The sequence below is a fragment of the Montipora foliosa genome, chromosome 10, assembly GCF_036669935.1.
Source record: "Montipora foliosa isolate CH-2021 chromosome 10, ASM3666993v2, whole genome shotgun sequence".
NCBI classification, from domain to species: domain Eukaryota; kingdom Metazoa; phylum Cnidaria; class Anthozoa; order Scleractinia; family Acroporidae; genus Montipora; species Montipora foliosa.
The window spans coordinates 16,293,774-16,311,273 of NC_090878.1; the positions used below are offsets into that span (position 1 = coordinate 16,293,774).

Consider the following 17,500-nt stretch of genomic DNA (forward strand, 5'->3'; position numbering starts at 1 on the left):
ATTTGAAGATGTAAGGATATACGTTGTGTAGCAGTTATTTGGCATTTAAACTGGTGAAACAGTCGTTTAACTCCTTTGCTGGGGAAAGAGCGGCAAAGTAATGTACCACTGTAAAAGCACATGCGGGCATCCGTAGTCATTGCTTTTGCTGACTGGGGTTTATTTTCAACAGCGACGCAAGAATAAGAACAATAAACATACTCAGATTCATTATAGTTTGATATTTAAACGTCCACTCACTACCTTTTCTTAATTAGGACAAAAGATTAAGAACTCGGTAATGCGTTGTCGTATGATGTTCGTGTTTGTGCTTGCATGTTTAGTGAAAACCAAGCTTAAAAATTATCTTTCTTGGCGACGACATAGTTGCATACGCTTCCCGTTTGCTTTCAAAGTCCCCTTCAGACACAAGGCGGAGATTCACTGCCAACCTTTAATGCTCCGCCTAGTCTCGCACTAACAATAAGCCTTATGCATGATTACAGCATATGCTCAAAATTCACCACCGACCCTCGTTTGCACAAATGAAAGTATTCACATCACCTGAACATGCAATGCTGTTCGCTCGTGTCCGGGTTTTGTTCACAAGTATGGAATTCGAGGCTTGGTGGTGAAATTAGCGAGTTAGACGTCATTACACATGAGGGCTTTTCATCATCCTCGGTGTAAAAACTCATGGATGACGTAACACAAACGGAACAAAAGAAAAGAAACTGGAAACAATGAGGTAACTCCAACAAGTACAAACGAAATAAAGAACAAGTTTCACAGGTGTTTTTCTCCCGTGGATAATCCCGTATGTTCTCCTTGAACAGTGTCTTCACTATTTGAGTTTCTACATAAAGTAATATCGTCTCGTGTATCATCTGAATTTTTGGGTCGTGTTGTACCTTATTGAATGGGCTTCAAAATTGACCAAAAAACACCAGAACGAACAATGATAACAATAGATTTAGCACAGAAAACAAGAGGAAGTATATACGACACTATAAAGCCAATGAAATATAGTGTTGAACAAGAGGTACGACCTTACTCGAATTTTTAGATGATTTATCTCGCTTAACGGCAAATCATGGATCTTCTAGCTTTCATTTTAGATAAAAACAGGTGATCATCAAGGAGAGCCAGTATCTCCACTTATTATATACTCAACAAATTATCCCGTTGCAGATTGGTCAATGACGAATGCATAAATAAGTTATAGAGGTTATGGAGTGTAATACGGAAGTTGCTATGGAAACATGAGCGATGGAACGATTTTTTAATAAATAAAAAATCGTATGAACTTGTTGGTACATTTCGTGATTTGTTGTCACTTGTGCTTATAAATTACGAAACGCACTTACGTTCATACGATTTCCTACACTAATTCGTGGAGTCAACCATTTCCCGAGAAAATTTATTTTAAGGAACAGGTTCTTCCCGGGAAACGTATCATATTTCCTTTGACACTAAGATAGCTCTTCCAAATGGTCTGGATAGCACAAGTGTTACTAATATTTCAAAAAATACAACCACACTTTTGAATTTACGGAACATGTTTCGATGTTTCAAACATCATCTTCAGCCATAGTGAGTGTAACATTAAAATTTTTACAAATAATTCATATATATATATAAAACTATCTATACAATGATTCTTTGTAGATTAAATGTTCGTTACAAGTAGGTAAAATTCAAACGAACCAACAATATTATGGAGAACACAACTGACATAACGGTAATAGTTTAACTGAAGTGTAATGCTAAACTGACATGATCAACTTGTTTGTTGAGTTCGGGTTTCAACTGCTCAATATGGAAGCTCTCCTTGATTTTGAGTTGATAGAAAGAAGTAGCATTATCAATAATTGTGAAGCAAGGAACATCACAATTATCGTGACAATTTTTTGAGAAACTAAGATGCTAAGATGCTAAGTTTTTCTAAAAATTGTCACGATAATTGTGATGTTTCTTGCTTCAAAATTATTGATAATGCTACTTCTTTCTATCGACTCAAAATCAATGTTTTGATTAGACTTTACAACAGCGGGCCTGCTGAATCTCGTAAGGGAAGCGTTCTATAAATGAATCTACTCGGGAAAGAGCTGACACCTAGGCCAAGTATGGGAGATAGTGCGCTCCGGTTGACAGTTCTTGATAAAATTAACTTATTGACTGATTTGTTGCTAAAAATTCACAACAAATTGATCCTTCTATTAGTGCCCAAGAAACCACCATCAATTCTAGTTCAAGATGAAACAATTCAGCAAGATCAAGATAACGTGTCCGTGGGACCTTTTTTCATTGAAGCTATGCTGACCGCTGACAAGACAACTTGTGATTTCTATGGCAACGAAACCCTCGACTATCTTCTGGATACAGCAAACCTGGTAATTTAAGTGGAGCAAACTTACAACTTTTTTTCTGTAAGTTAAGGCAACAAAACTTCATATGTTTTAAACTGTTACAATCCGCTTTTGATAATAAAAATTTAACGGTAAAAAACTACGACGTTTCGAAGTCTCCATGACCTCATTATCAAGTAGAATGTTAAAACTGATGTAAAATTGTAGCTCAGAGATTATATACAAATAAAATGTGATAAACTTCATTAGAATAATGAGCGTTCATTGTTATTGGTGTTTAACGTGTCAGTTCGTGCAGTATATGTTTAAATAAATACTTTTGCACGTATTGAGTCAGACTGCGTGTTTAGCTTTGGTTTTCGTTCGCGAATGAATAACATTTCGTGAATAAGGCAGTCCATTTTCCTGCAACATTTCTTGAGGACAGGAAACATTTCCTCTAGGCTATTGAACGCTACGCTACGAGTCGTAAGATCGAGGAAAAGCTCAAGATACAAGAAGAGAAGCCCGCTTTAATTAACCACCAATACGTTGTTTACATTTTCAAATGTGATTCGTGCGATGCGGATTATATCGGTTATACCACACGCCATCTGCATCAACGCATAGAAAAGCATAAAGCCTCTGTCATTGGCAAGCATCTGAAAGAAGCCCACGGCGTAGCGTTCAATAGCCTAGAGGAAATGTTTTCTGTCCTCAAGAAATGTTGCGGGAAAATGGACTGCCTAATTCACGAAATGTTATTCATTCGCGAACGAAAACCAAAGCTAAACACGCAGTCTGACTCAATACGTGCAAAAGGATTTATTTAAACATATACTGCACGAACTGACACGTTAAACACCAATAACAATGAACCCTCATTATTCTAATGAAGTTTATCACATTTTATTTGTATATAATCTCTGAGCTACATTTTTACATCAGTTTTAACATTCTACTTGATAATGAGGTCATGGAGACTTCGAAACGTCGTAGTTTTTTTACCGTTAATTTTTATTATCAAATGTATTTCTAAACGTTCTCTGATTACAATCCGCTTTGAAACCATTTAAGCAAGTATGAACGCGCAGAGGAATTAGTATATGCATATAAAAGGATTGGCATAGGTTTTCGTGGCATAAAACTGATTAAAGATGACCATAGTTTAGGGTGAGTGACGAGAAATCTGGACGCCCCTTAAATCAGTTACCATGAAAACGGAAATCAATGAAACACTTGTTCTCTCATTTTGACCAGCAACCATATTTGCATTCTAAAACAAAAGGAAGAATTTTCATAAAAAATAGAGTTTATTTCCTTAATATTTCACTCCTCCAACGTGGTCTCCGTTGAAACAGACGCAGGAAGTCTAATGAACCAATCACAATGCAAAACATCTACATGTAGCCGGCAACAAGCGCGGCAAAATACACGCGACTTGTAATTTTTACGATTGACTGAGAGCATAACGTCAGAATTTTAAAATTAAACAAACGAGAAAGTGTAACAATGTAAGGCTTCAACAATCTCGAGATATAAATTACTTCCGAAACCCATTGAAAACATCTCTAGAGTTGAAATGTATCGATGATGATTCGAAGACACTTTGAAAAAGTCCTTGTGGTTCTCATTAGGATGAAAATATCTCTTCCTTTACTATAGTTAAAATCTTCCAGGTTCTTTAAAAAAAAAAGTGCGAGAATGCGACATGTCCACATTTTCTTTTGCTAGCAGCATAGAGGGACAATTGTTTCCTGGACTTTAATTAAGGGCGTAGCCCCCACAAATTCCCTATAGCGTAGTAATATAGTATACCATAGTTAACAGAGAGGAATGGTTATGAAACGCAACAAATTTCTTTGCTGTAGGTTTCTGTTCTCTTTTTTGGCCTTGACCGTGCACAAAACACAATTATAGTTGTTTACTTCGCACTGAGGAACTAGCCAATAGAAACGTGTTGATTACGTAAATCATGCATAGTTTATCAGCCCAAAACAAAAGATTGTGCACGGTCGTGGACTTTCCAACCTAAATCTTGGCAGCTTTGTTTGTTCCTTTGATGATTGCCGAGCTTCCAAACCATTCCCCTCTATTAATTATAAGCATACGAGCTGTAAATGGAAGGTAACATCTTCTATTCCTAAATGAAATCAAAGTGTATTGGAAGTGCGGGTTATAGACGAAAGTTTGAAAATATCCTCGCACTTCTCACGACAATCCGAGCAAGTATCGAGGATCACATCAATTAGTCATCTTCGATTTCTTTTAGGAGTACTCAAAACTTCTCCCGAAAACTGTCAATAAATTTCATCCAATTACCGAGGGTGAGAACACTCTGATATAATTTATCGCAGTGGTGAAAGCACCCTCCACCCCCCCCCCCCCCCCCTCGCCTCCCAGCAATGTAGCCCTGGTTCAATTCCTAGACCCGACGCCATAATTGGTTTAGTTCCGAGGGTTTTATGTCTGGTCCCCCCCCCCCCCCCCTCCCCTTCCTCACCAAAAAAAAAAAAAAAAAACAAACAAAAACAACAGCATACAGCTGATACCAAGCCGTGCTCCAAGTTCCAGTATGGACCCTATAACGGCTGCCAGAGGCGACATAATATGCTCTCGGTTCGACAATTAGCCGTGACAATTAATATTATCATCATTATCATCATCATCATTATCATTATCATTATCTTTATCATTATCATTATTATTATTATTATTATTATTATTATTATTATTATTATTATTATTATTATTATTATTATTATTATTATTATGTTATTCGATTCTCTCCAGTTGTCGGGTCGGGTGTTCTACTGGGTAATGTTTATTGTGTCTCAGTAACTCCCCGTAGCTTAGAGACACAACACTTTCCTTTTGATATGCTTCCAAGAGCACCAATCACGATAGGTATTATTGTGACTTTCGAGGCTCCATAAATCCTTCTGATTTCAAATGCTAGTTCCTGGTACTTTTCAACCTTCTCCTCTTCAGTTCTGGTGATGTTCTGGTCCGCTGGCACAACTATGTCAATAAGTGTCCATTTCTGTGTGTCTTTACACATACATTTTTGTAACGAATCTTTTTTAGGCTCATCAATGTCACGTGTTTAAATAAAGTTTTTCAGTTCAGTTCAGTTTTCAGTTTATGCACTAGAGTAATATCTGGCCGATTATGTTTCAGCACTTTGTCTGTGTAGATAGTCATGTCCCAGGTAAACCTTATTATTATTATATTATTATTATTATTATTATTATTATTATTATTATTATTATTATTATTATTATTATTATTATTATTATTATTATTACACTTTTCGTGTTGAAATTTGTATTACTTCCCACCTTCTTTCTCCAGGTTAGCAGGCTTTATAAAGATCCATCTATTGGAGTGAATGTGACTTGGGTCCTTGTCAAAGTTTTCCTTGTGGAAGGATTTGATGTAAGTCAGAACGCGCACATCGTTAAATGAAATGAAGAATGTATGGATACACGTCTTGTCCTTATCTACAGAAAGACAACATGCACGTTACTCTTTCGTAGAGTAGAGCATTGTATAACATTTTATTATAGATCTCTTACAAGGCTTAATGGAAAGACTGTATTCTACAGTGCAATACACTTCACTTCATAGACTACTTTCATAAATGGTGACCTCCTTTACATTCTTTTGTATTTTTTTGTTAATTAGACCTACAGCCGAGGCGAACTAGAAATACTTATTAGCATTAAAATAGAAGAATATTTTATTTGGCCGCCATTATGAAAGAGGTCAATGTCTCTTCTGCATTTATATTACGTTAATGTACTTGGCCTTGATTCTCTTTAGCCTCTTTTAGATTTTACAACAAATCACGTGACGTCGGCAAGCCAATATCTGCACAAATTCCGACGATGGAGCTCAATTCGAAACACGCCAAATGGAGCGAGAGAACACTTCGATCTAGCCGCCTTTCTTTCAAGGTAAAAAAGTTAGTAGTAAATTCAAAATCCCGACCAAAAAATGAACGAATTTGGCTGGAAATGGGTTTTTTAAAAAAGTCTCAGAGATTGCCTCTGGAGTGAATTGGGGTGATGTAGCAGCTTTCGTAACGTATATTGTGATTGGCTTGCTACCCGTAACCCAAAAACAAAAGACCAAATTAAGAATTGAAACAATTATTTAGACTTAAAAAGACAATAGAAGCTGCTTTCAATTCCAAACAACAACAGGTTACGAGAGCTGCTACTCTACTGCTACATTGCAGGCAACGGCCGCACAAATTATTTCTTGTTGCCGCAAAATACAAAGGCAGTTCCGGTTCGGTGACGCTATGACGTCAAGTTAGTTTCTTGTGATTGGTCATTGGGCTCCTGCGGGAGTCTCATTCGCAGGAAATTCAATCTAAAAATAAACAAGTCTGTAAAAACGCTGACAGGAATAAAGCGCCGTTTTTCGCTCCTGGGGCACGTTTCTCGAAAGTCTCGAAAACTTTTCGGGCCCGAGAAGCCATTTGTGAAACTGCCAACCGCTTGTTTCGGAAAGCCGTTCTTTTAACATGTTTTCAAGCTAACTAAAATAAATATGTCTGTGAAGTTTGACGACTTAAATCCTCTCCATTCTTGAGATACCAAAGGAATTGTGACACCCGAAATGGCCCGTAAAATTTCTGGACAGTCGCAAAACGGGCCCCTGGTCATGGGTTCCTTGCTAATGTATGCGTTATTAGTATGCTTCAAAAAGAAATTCTAATGAGACGTTTTTAAAGATCATACACATGACTATTTAATCATGGTCTGTTTCGCTCATGCGTTATCAAGTTTTTGAAGATTGCTGCCTCTGTCCCAACTATAGCATCTTATTTGTTCTAATATAGTGTTTTTTGTTTCTTTTCCTCCTGAAATTTGTAGGAGAATATGTGGTCTTGGGGACTGCTATCTCGATGGTTAGTTAATTCCTATGTTAACCCTTACCATATATGTAATCCAGGCAAATTATAACTTTGTATTCTGTTAATTGTGGCTAATAATAATTTTGACGGTGAAAGGAGTCCATGACTAATCGGCGGGTGTAAAGTACAAGTTGCAGAATTTCGTTGCATCTCATAGACCCTATTCATAATTGGTACCTGTTTTATTGTTGTTTTGCTAATGAATAAATTAGCCTACCAAGCCTCAATTAAGAGCAAGAATTCACTTCAATTTACTGTATGGTATCGAGACTTGGTAGGCTAATTTGCATTTGGACAAAAAAATTATAGATTGACTATAACTGAAACAATGATGACCTGCAACCCTAACCTGAAACCTTATGGTATGTTGACGTTGCTTTTAATGCTCTGGAACCTGCAACCTGCAGTTTACATCCTCAACACGACTAATGGGATCCTGCGGGGATGATAACCATGGTGACGACGAAGATGATAATTACAATGATGATAATGATGACGATGATCATGATGACGATGACGATGGTGATGATGACGTACGTGATGATGACGATTATGACGATGATGAGCTGATGACGATTATGACGATGATGAGCTGAGAATGACGATGACGATGATGACGATGATGACGATGATGATGATGATGACGATTATGATGAATGATGATGATGATAACGATGACGATGATAGTGATGATATTAGTGATGATGATGATGACTTCAATGATCACATTTCTAAAAAAAATATCCAACAAGGAATTTAACTCAGAATCTCCGCTTTTCAAAAAAGTAGCGATCCGATAAAACAACATCTCGGTTATATTTTCTCTTTCTTCAGGTCTTGCTGCTTACAACGTCCCGTGTAGTGACTGGGGAGTGAGTATAGATGATGCACGTGGATTAACAGCAGCGTTCACCCTCGCTCATGAAATGGCACATAAGTAAGTAATGCAGCAATTACCTTAAGGGCATGCCCTTGCTTATCTATATAAGTAACTTTCCCGTGTCAACAAAAATGCCGATTTACCGACTGAATTAATGAAAGGTTGATCAAAGAAAGGAATCCATGAATTCGGGGTTGCAAAAAACTATTTGGAGTAATTGCTTTAAAAATTGCAACTACCATCATAACGCCAAATTTGGAGAATTTAGTGCGTTAGTTGAAGCTGGGGCCTATGACTATCAGCGAACACCTTGTACCCCTAGTTTGAGTGGTCGCATTTTTAATTAACCCAGTTATTTCTCGTTTGCTGTATATTTCCCGCCAAAAATTCAAAAGTTAATTCATGCACATGTGACGTAATCAAATAAATAGCATTTAGTTGTCAATTTCACCTTTCTTGGAGGTAGAAGTCTTTCTAAACATAAATTGTTGGGCCAAACAGAAACTCAAAAAAAAAAACAAGTGAGTTGTTAACTCCCGCCTCCTTATCGCTCCACTCCCACCCGTCTTCTAAATGTTGTTTTGTCCCCAAGGTTCGCGTAGTACGGGAACGCTTGCTAATTGCTACCCAAGTTACTCCTATCAAAGAAAGGGAGTTCTTCAAACACAAGATCCCCAAGGAGGCTCAGCGTTTCATATCAACATCTGCAGGCTAAAGTGATGGCCATTAGTTACTCCGTCGTTCGTATAGTTCATTTATGACCCAGACCATAAATCCTAAAAGTATCAGGATCCGGCCATATGACTACATAAAGAGAGCTTTAAATTAAATTCCTTGCGCCATACTTTTAAGATCTTTGCCAATTAAGTAGTCTCCCAAAGTAAAAAAACTGCGCTCGAGTTTCAGTTAAAGCGAAAGAAAGTATTTCTTTTAGAGGTATTCTGTACCTGGATATCCAGCACTCAGCCAACTCTTCTTGCCTTGCCTTTCGATTGGCTCTTTTTCATAAGCCTTACAGAGACATCAGGCCAAGCAGACCACATTTTCCTAGAAAGGACAGAACACAACACCGTGAGCCCTTTGTTCTTCACTTTGCAAATAAAGTTTGTTAACAGCTACAGCCACCTGCCATAAAGAAAATCATCAGAGCGATTACATTAGGAAGAGTCTCGCGACCTTCTGAGACGATATCCGAGCCATTTTTAACGTTGTTGATTGACCAACAAAGCTGTCAATGCATGGCAAGCGAGGCTACGTGTCGAAGGCTCACGTTTCAGTGAATCATGCAGTCCCGATGTAGTTGTTGTACTTTGCTCTGCCGAGTACATATTTACAGTCTCTTGTTATAATGTGAATTTTTCGGGCTTCTGCTCCTGAAAAATAACAATTCACGGTGAATTAAACACTCGATTCTCATTTCACGGATAATTATTCTCAAAAATCACCGCTCACCGTATAATTGACTAAATCACGTTTTACGAGGAAAAAAACCATTTCACATTTCACGGAAAATAAAAAATAGGCAATTCACGGTTCACTAAAATAACCTTTACCACACTCTTTAATGATCCTGGGTGGTCGTTTGGCCAAAGTTGAATCCATTACCTCGAACACGACAGTTATATACCCTTGCTACTTAGCAGACCTGTCGACGTCCTGTCTCAGTAGAGCGTTGTCCAAAATTGGTCCACAGTTAGATTCACGTTGTTGGTTTTGGCGTCACAAAGTGATCCCCTCTCTAACCAGAACTCTAACCAAATGTCAATGCATGAAATTCTTAGGCTTCTAAGTAAATTATTGTGGCACACTGTGACGTGCATGCAAAGTACCATGATTCGAACCACATTATCAGGCAGTGCGGTCCAGTAGCACACCAGTAGTAAGCGTGCTTGCCTTGAGATCCGGAGATCCCGAGTTCAAAACACGTTACATATGAAAATCGCGCCCTTCTGATGCCTTTCGTGAAATGATTTAGTATTTCATTGGCGTTTATAAAGTAAATAGAATACTACATAACCGCTTGGAGATACGAAATTTCTTTTCTCGTGTTGAAAAATATTTCACTCGTTCGCTGCGCTCACTCATTAAATATTTTTGCGTGTACAAAGGGTTCCAAATTAATTGACTTTAATTTCAGATTTTTACATAGACGGCTAGCCACTAATAATTTTCTGCAAAAAATAGGAATTAGAGAGGACGGAACATGCACCTTCTGCCATGATAAAAAAGAAGATATGATACATTTATTCTGGGGATGTGAAAAAGCTAGAATTTTTTGGAATGACCTCTGTATATGGCTGCAGGCGTGCCACGTGCTTTCAAAAGAGAACCACTTAGGAATGGAAACGGCCTTAGGCCTGAAGCCAGACGACTCCAATTTTAAACTCCAAATTATTATTTTTTTGCTTAATGGCTAAGCACTACATTTGGATTTGCCGTTCGAAAGAACGATACCCAACCCAAAATAACTTCTTGCTTTCCCTGAAACAGACGCACCAATTGGAAAACAACAAAACAAGAAATTCAAAGAAATGGAAGCCACTTCTGTCCCCGCTGGAACGAGTCTCCTAAACCCTTAACCTTGAATTTTTAAATATCGATTCCTCTATTTTAAAACTGACTACAGCTATAAATGTAACCCTAAAGGAAAGAAATGGTTTTTCGAAGTGCTAGAAGTCGTATTTCATTTATTTATTTTATCTATTATTATTATTATTATTTTTTTTTTGTCATGTTAGAAAACGTAATTTTAATGCAATTAGTGCTTGGTAGTGCTGTAATTCATGTCAAGTTCGTATTGCAATACTTATTGTATCGTTTACTGTAGTTTGCAATGTTTTATGGTGTAAGTTTAAAAAAAAAAGAAATATTTTTCAACACTCGAAGAGAAATTCCGTATCTCTGCGTGGCCATGTAATATTGTCTATATCCTTTATCTTTTTACTATACAGTCGTGGCGTATTGCATCTATCATGAATGCCAGTCTTTGCAACCAAGTTCCTTTTTCGGAAATATCGCGTCAAATTTATGACCTGATTAATTAAGGTGGTATAATACCTTAAAAGTAAAAAAATCTTTGCATTGCTTCAATCATTTTTATTAAAGTCTTAAGTGACAACACTAAGTGAAAGAAGTTGTTTTGCAATATTTTTGGCATCACTTGTTGCCATAGCAACATGACCACCCCCTAAAACCCCTCATTTTTTTAGGTTTCATAAATCTCTGACTTCTAATTAACAACTTGTTATATATAACGTTTCCCTTTTAAGTCTTGGGGTAGGCCATGACTCAGGAAAAGACTGTTCAGGGGGATTCATCATGCACAGCACTCAGTCATCTGGACCTAATGCCTTTCGGTGGTCTCCTTGCAGCAGTCATAGAATGAAAGAAATATTCAGGTATGTGTGAATACCATTTAACTATTTAAAAAAAAAATGCGGACGTCGTTTTTTAGCAAACTTTTAAATTAATCATAAGGTGTGTTCGATTGACCCTATTCCGGAATAAGAATACGTGGAGTGATGATTTAAACGGTAAGTCTGGCGTTTTGAAGGAACAAGGATAATAAAGATATCATCGACATGTTTAAAATAGCATTTCAGCAGGTGTTTGACAATTTCAATGTGAATCTCCATAAAAAGGAAGGATTTCTATCTTCCATTAGGTGTGTTCCTATTCCGGAATACGGTCAATCGAAAGCACCCTTAATGTGCTTAAATTTTTAGGAAATATTTCAGTTATCACAAATTCTTAATTGTCTAATGTTTGAGTACAGCCTGAAATTTGACCTTACTCCGTTTAAAGATAAATTGGTCACCATGAAAACATCTAAAATCCAATGTGTCGAAAGTCAGCATTTCGATTCATTATAGCAAATGGAGCAAAGGTGTAAATAGTTATGGATGCTGGCAGGTATCAGAAGAGATTCTAGATTTTTGAGTCACAGACATATCACATCTGCGGAGCATTGTATAAACAGCTCGTGCCCCAATTATGGCTGACGTAATCAAATCTGTGGAATTACATATGATCCAATGATCAGTCGATCGATTAAAGTTTTTCTTTTTTTTTTTTTTTTTTTTTTTCATAACAAGTAGAGGACAATAGAGAATAAATAACAGACAACTGAATTATGAAAAACGAGAAATGAAGTAATTAGTAACTGAGTTGAGGCCCAAATATGACTCATAATTTTTTTTTACGACGATCACAATTTTTACCAGGGACAATATTTGCTTTCAAAACAAGCCACCGCATCAGTTACCCAGTCCACCTCTTCCTCCAGGGTATTTGACTAGCAGGGACAAGCAATGTCAGATGGCTCAAGGGCCAGAATTCCGAGCGTGTCCTTTACAAGCCCTATCTGTAAGTATTTTAAGAGTGGAGTACATACTTGCATGACGTAATTAGCACAGACAGGAGCTAACATGTCGGAGAGACCAGGATATTTTAGGACAAGTCCAGACCTGACCGCACGGAAGACCATTCTATATCCCTAGGGTAACAACTACAACTTCTAAATTGAAGGCTTGTGATCGGGTGGAAAGGTCTGTGCTCGCAGAAAGAGTAATCCACAAAGGTCTGGTTTCGCGGGAAAATCGATCTAAAAATAACTCAGTCTTTGAAATTGTCATGACAGAAATATAGGAGATAGTTATAATATAAACAGGGGTCTGTATCGATATCAACACAGCTGGCCACCCTTGCGGCTCTTTCACGGCTAGATATCGTTTCTGACTTTTGAAATGAAGGATGATTAGTATTTGGTAACTAAATCATGTGACAGAACAGTTTGTCAATCATCTCACAAAATCATGCTAATTATTTTGGTACCGCTTGAACTATCTTGGAGTTGAAAAGGGTATACATGTGACAACTTGCATTGCGTTTCAGCTGAGTCATCTAGAACTTTCATGAATTATTAACCAACCTAGCGTGACATTTGAAGTTATCTGCATTTACAGGCCGTATATCACATTTTTTGGCTTCATTAGGACAAGGCTGTCGATTTCTAACCGGTCAGACAAGAACAACAGTACTGAATATTGAAAGCGTCTTGCAAAATGAGTTGTCTCTGAATATTCGTACGCGATATTCCAGATAATCTCTGAGCAATGATTCTTTGAAAACTCAAAATTTTACATGCATGGAATCATGAGCTCTTTTGCGAGAGAGGAATCTACCAGTTTTCCATTGCTCAGAATGAGAGAATGAGTGACTCGTTACGAAAGTTAAAAGGCATATAGTTGGAATAAGCTAAACTTTGAGTTGCCTTGAGAGGAATACTGGAGAACTAGCACATACGTAACTGATAGATGGTTTGTTACCAATGGTTAGCCGCCATATCCAGGATATGATATCTCTTGGCTGGAAGTCAATTGGAAGGTGTTTTTTCTTAGGAAAGTAAACCTGATCATTCGGATAAAAGCTCTCAAAAAATAACATCCTCGACTACAATAGAGCGTCGTCTCTTACATTCAAGCTGGGGCAACATTGATACGAGGCAACTGAATTTTCCACTTATGATGATAATGATGATGATGATGACAATGATGACGTCAAGGATGATAACGATAATCTAGTGCTCACTACTTAATATATCATTGACAAAAAGGCAATGATCAGGTAAATTAATTAACTAAGTAATTAATTAATTGATTGATGGTCTCAATTAATTCTTCTTCAATGATATTAAATAACAACGCCGACAACAACGTCAAAGGAAACGTTGCTCCAAAATGTAAATTTCGCCATGGTAACCTTATTGGCAATTAATCGATTTGTTTCATTGGCACGTTTAATGTAGACTAGTGTTTGTCCAGTGTTTGTATCTTGCAATAGGTAAGCTGTGGACCTCTTTACTGCATTACCCAAGGAGGAGGAAGCTGTTACAGTCGTGGAGCACCAGTCGCGGAAGGAACCGTGTGCGGTTATAGAAAGGTAAAGTAGACCTGTAAAGGGTAGAATATTGATTGATTTACCGGTTCTTTAGATGACATGGCGCTTGAGTTACTGATTGACTGACTGATGGATTAATTTCTAGAGAAGTTGTTGATTTGGTTGAATTATTTATTGACTTCACTGCTGCCAGTTCAGTCATAGTTAACATATGAAGATGGTTGTGAAAAAAAAATGTGTATTTGAAGTGTGGGTTATGGACAGGAGATTAAAATGATCCTCAAACTCAATTACCTGGACACCCTTAAGGACGGTGCTTACTAGTTCAAAGGTATTTTTGCGCGATTTACTGAACATGCGGGAGAAGCAAATTTTCACAAGTGCTATTGAAATCCAAAAAGAAAATGAGTGTAACCACGCAGTTTTCGATGATAATTAATAAACAATATTTGTAAAAAGCTCTAAAATACAAAACAATGTATGGCGTTCTTTTCCAAATTGAAGCTGAATTATCTCTGAAAAATGCATGGTTACCCCCAATTTTCTTTTTGGATACCAAGAGCACTTGCTAAGTTCTGCTTTTTCTGCATAGTTTTGAACCACGTAAAAATATCCTTGTGTAAATAAGCACCACCCATGGGAAATCCGAGTATCTCGAGAAGCGCAGAACATATGCGCAATAACAATAGTAGGCACCGTCCTTAAGCAATTGTCCAAATAAGCGTTCATTTCTTCCATTCATCATTCCTTTCATGGGAACAAATTACCTTCTCCCGCGGCTGTGTGGCTTCACCGGTCAGTAGGTAGAGCATTGCACCGGCATCTCAGAGGCCATGGGTCAGTCGAATCCCATCGAAGTTTTCTGAATTTTCCAAGTGTCACATGTGCAAGGAACACCTCAATCTTTCGTCCATAACTTGCACTTCAATTACACATTTCCCTCATTCATCATCCCCTTCACGAGAATGCAGGGGCCCAATAAATTGACCTTCTTCCAACAGCTTCACAGCGCAGTAAGTTGTTAGATCATTGCAATGGCATCGCAGAGGGTCATGGGTTCGAATCCCGTTGTAGCCACTTAAATTTATCACGTGTCTATAGAGCGTTTTCACTCACGTGACCAGCAGCCATGTTGTATTACTGAAACAAAGGAAAGTATTTGCATAAAAATAGAGTTCATTTCCCGGAGGATTAGTTTGGTACACCATCATGGCCGCCATTGCTTTGTTTTGGAACACCAACATGGCCGCCGTGACGTCATGTGAAAATGCTCTAATAGAGACAACTTGCTTAATTTGCCCAGATAAGTGCGAACTCATTTTAGTCCTTCGGAGATTGAAACCTAAGAGGTTTACTTGGGCGTTTGCCATTTGCGCGGGAAATCCGGTTGGAATGAAACGCTCGTAATGGCACGGGATTTTCGCGGTGTGGCGTTTCGCCAGGCCCGAGTCTGTCGCGGCTAGAAGAAAACAAGGACAAATCAAAGTGGCGGCTGCATCTGCAGCGTGGAAAGGCGGGAAAAGAGGCCGAAGTGAACCGGGTCGAGTGGGATTTTACAAATCAAATGGTAGGAAAAGAGGAATACGTCTGAGGATTTCCATCTTTTTCGGAAACTTTCCGGTGGAATGAGCTGTACCATTTGAATTCCCAACCGGAATTTTCGGTTTTTGTTGACAAATGGTAAACACGTGCACTAAGTTGTCTTACATTTCTGCTTACCGTTTTGGCCTTAATTACTTCTGCACAAAACACAATCTTTTCTGGTTTGTGGTCGATAACCAGATTGTCGTGGTTACAGAATGCAGTCAAATTTACATGAGCTTAGTATTCAGTGTTGTGGTCGATCGCTGAATCATTCCAGAAATGAAACGATATTGGGGGAGGGAGAAGGTTGTGGGGGGGGGGGGGGGGGAGAGATTTTGACGGCACTTGCATTTGTATTTGAAAGTACTGTGTGGCTATCTTGAAATCAAAGTCTCCTTTAATTTTAAAATGAATTTATTCGGTTCTTTTTCAAGTGGTGTCGTGCTGGTGAATGCTCTGACGTTGGGTCCGGCTTTCCTGCACCCCAGGATGGTGGGTGGAGTTCCTGGGGAACATACGGCGGATGCTCAAGAACCTGTGGTGGCGGAGTCAAATACAGAAGCCGAAAGTGTAATAATCCTCAGTGAGTCTTTGGAATGAATTTTTCCTTGCTGGTTTGGTTTGCTCCCTGTATGTGCGACACAACGCTGGTTTTATTTCAATTGCGTGACGCTGCTGTTATTTAGTGACGTTCTTCGCAGAACAGCAAGGCTGAAAATTCTAGAAATAACAATGTGACGTGACATGAAATGATGTGTAGTGACACCTTATGTAGTGTCATGTCAGGTCATATCGAGTCAAATCACTTTATGACAGATTATAGCACTTCAGTTTATGTCACACAAAGAACGGCAGCGTGATCATATCCAACTTCTGGTAAATTAATGCCATGTCAAGTTACGTTTTCTTATATGTTTTGCCAGTTATCTATGTTTTGTTGGATTTTGCTATCCCCATGTTTTTTTGTTTGTTTTTTTCGTTTTCCAGGCCAAAATATTTTGGAAAAGGCTGCAAAGGATCCAGTAAAGGACATTATATGATGTGCAACACTCAGGTGTGCTAACGTTGAAACGTAAATAGGTTGAATCAAGGTTCCCCCCTCGGCAGGTGTAATTTTTGTAAAATCTAAGAAAAGAAGAGATCCGCTATTCCCTTTTCTGAATTTTTGGACTACCGACTCGAAAAGAAAGTTTACGATATCCCACCCCTCCACCCCTCTCAACAGTGAATAATTGTTCAGAAAGATGCGCCAATATCCCAACCGTGTCTTTAGTTAGCTTTGTTTAGACACTCCGTGAACATCGGTTCAGAAAGTTAGTATTCAAAATAAATACAGATTCTTAATTTAAGCCATTTTCACACTCGGCCTTGATTACAGTCGAATTTGAATCCAATTAAGTACAGTACGTGATTATAATGGAATTATAACTGTTTCAAACAACCTCTTGGGGGCTGTTTGAAGTAATTACAGTACGTAATTGAACAGAATTACGAAAACGTGGTGATATGAGCAGACGAAAGTTCCAATCGCTTTATGGAGCAAAGATTTGGATTTGGTTATCTTTGGTTTTCTTCTCGCCTCAAACAGCAAGGCGCGATACGGCGCCATTTTGTCTCACACTGCCAGGTTACCCGGCCTATTGTATTTGAATTTTCGCAGATGTAAACAAAACAACAATTGAATAAAACTTGAATGGAGTATGTTAGGCTGAATTATACTTCAGTTGATCATAATCAACGTTGAGTGTGAACACGTCTTTTGATTTCTAAAAGGTCATTTGGCTTCATTAATCAGTCTTATCCTTATTACTTAAACTTAAACTTAAACTTAAAACTTGAATAAATACTCCCAAAAAGGTTTTTCAGTACCTATTTACAGATATA

At 38.0% G+C, this 17,500-nt stretch overlaps 1 pseudogene; it reads left to right on the forward strand.

Moving 5' to 3' along the window:
* The window catches only part of LOC137973710 (A disintegrin and metalloproteinase with thrombospondin motifs 16-like), a 42,958-nt pseudogene that overhangs the window by 8,286 nt on the left and 17,172 nt on the right, over positions 1-17,500 (forward strand).